The 2485-nt window shown below is 46.2% G+C and overlaps 1 pseudogene; it reads right to left on the reverse strand.

The window, feature by feature from the left end:
- Positions 1–1455: 1455 nt before the first annotated feature.
- Positions 1456–1935, reverse strand: LOC117655174 (uncharacterized; annotated as a pseudogene).
- Between the last annotated feature and the right edge of the window lie 550 nt (positions 1936–2485).

Below are 2485 nucleotides of genomic sequence, written 5' to 3' on the forward strand. Positions count from 1 at the left end.
TACTTAGTTTGGTCAATTAAATAAAACCCAGAATTAGATAACATTTAAAAAATCATTCACATGTTTGTATGTTTAGCCCCGCCTGTTGGAACATCAGGGTCTTGAGGGCACGGCGGAAAGCACGAAGATCAGGGATATTCTGTATCTCCGGAAGCAGTTCATTCCAAAGGGTTGGAGCCCCCACAGAGAAGGCCCTCCCCCTGGGAGTCGCCAGTCGACATAATTTGACTGACGGTACCCTGAGTAGTCCCTCCCTGTGAGAACGAACTGGTCGGTGGGAGGCTATTGGTGGCAAAAGACGGTCTCGTAGGTATCCAGGTCCTAAGCCATGGAGCACTTTAAAGGTGATAACTAACACCTTGAATCGCACCCGGAAGACCACCGGGAGCCAGTGCAGCTCGCGTAGGAGAGGTGTTACATGGGCGTAACGAGCTGCGCCCATAATCACCCGCACGGCTACGTTCTGGACCAGTTGGAGCCTCCAGGTGCTTTTCAAGGGGGGCCCCATGTAGAGAGCATTACAGTAGTCCATACGGGATGTAACTAGGGCATGAGTGACCATGCGCAAGGCGTCCCGATCCAGAAAGGGATGCAACTGGCAGATCAGGCGAACCTGATAAAAGGCACCCCTGGCCACGGCCATCAAATGATCTTCTAAAGATAACCGTGAATCCAGGAGGACACCCAAGTTGCGGGCCCTCTCTGTGGGGAGCAAGATTTCATCCCCTATTGTCAGTGTATTATCCTCGCCTTTTTTCCCTGCCAAATATATTTTAACACTATCTTATTCAATTCTTCAAAATGATCTTTTCCCAATCTCATTTGTTAAAGATGGACGGATCTAACCCAATAACTCACAGGAGACAATGGAATCTCTTCATTGACTCTTTATTCTAGGCCTGGAGTCCTCCTAGGCCCAATTCAGGGTAAAGGTCACTGACCTCTGTCTTGTCTTTGCAGGTACACATCTGGAACTGCTGGGAGCCCACGTGTAGGACCCTTTTATATACCAGCGGAGGAGTCTGAGGTAAGGGGGTATGATGGGATATGGGGAGGTGCCAGCCCCTGCCTGGAAGAATTAGATATTTACCCTGACAAATCCCCCTCTAAATGTCTAATTAACGGCGGACATATGACATCTGTGAACATACATGTTAGGTACATAAAACACATGATCTACATATATACACATATTTTTGATGTGAGATATGCGTGTTGCTTTTGAGGTAGTGGCTTTGTAAGTATGTCTGCTGTTTGTTGTTCAGTGTCACAGTATATGGCTTTAATGAACCCCATTTCTGAGAATTGCCTAACGTGTTTGTATTTTATGTCTATGTGCCTTGATCTCTGTCCCACGGCATCTGCTTTTGATATTTCTATAGCTGCCTTGTTGTCTTCATGTATGACTATGGGGTATGTTGGTTCGGCCCAGATGTCAGTAAGTAAATCATCAAATCACACTAGGTTATTTGCGGCTTTTGATAAACAGACGAATTCGGCTTCGGTGGTAGAAGTGGCCACCAGCTTCTCTTTTCCTGTATACCAATGTATAGGGCAATTGTTTAAGAATTGTACATACCCGGAAGTGCTTTTTCTGCTTTTGGCATCCCTGGCCCAGTCAGCGACTGTATAGCAGGTTAACTTGGGTTTCTCAGACAGGTCTGGTTCAAGGCACAGCTGGGCATTGGCACTGTGTTTCAGGTACCTGAGCAGTCTTTTTATGGCATCCCAATGCAAGAAAGTGGGCTTGCTCACGTGTCTGGACAGTAGATTGACAGCCAGAGCAATGTCAGGCCTCGTCCAGTTGGCAATGTAGAGTAGCGAGCCTTTTGTTGACCTGTACAGCTTGTTGTCAATGAAGGGTTCAGCTTCATTGTACATGCTCCTTATGAAGTCCAGTTGCATGGATGTCTCACAGGGTTTTGCCCCTGACATGTTGCATTTGGATAACAGTTCCATGATTTTCTCTCTTTATGAGATCCGGAAGCCCTTGTCAGTTTTAATTACTTGCACTCCTAGGTACTTGTCTATCTTCCCTAGTGACTTCAGAGAGAAATGATTTCCTAACTCGGTGGCAAATTTATCGCATTTGGTCCTTTGCTTCCCTATGTACAATATATCATCCATATACACAAGAACGCCTTCGAATGCTCCTCCCTCTCTCTTTGTGAAAAAAAAATTGTCTCCAGAGGTGGCTTTGAAGCCCATGATGTTGAGAGCTTTGGCTAGACAGTCGTACCACCTCTTGCCAGACTGTTTGAGTCCATATAAATTTTTGTTCAGAAGCCATGTGTTGTCCTTCCCATCATTGTATCCTGGTGGGGCCTTAACATAGATTTTCTTATCCAATTCTGCGTGTAGATATGTGGTTTGCACATCGAATTGGAATACTTCCAGCCCTAGGATGGTGGCAATTACTAGGGTGCTCTTGACATTCTCAGCCCTGATTGTGGGGGAGTAGGTGTCCGTGTAGTCTTCCGGGTAC

The sequence above is a fragment of the Pantherophis guttatus genome, chromosome 4 (assembly GCF_059756535.1).
Source record: "Pantherophis guttatus breed Tessera chromosome 4, ASM5975653v1, whole genome shotgun sequence".
NCBI lineage: Eukaryota > Metazoa > Chordata > Lepidosauria > Squamata > Colubridae > Pantherophis > Pantherophis guttatus.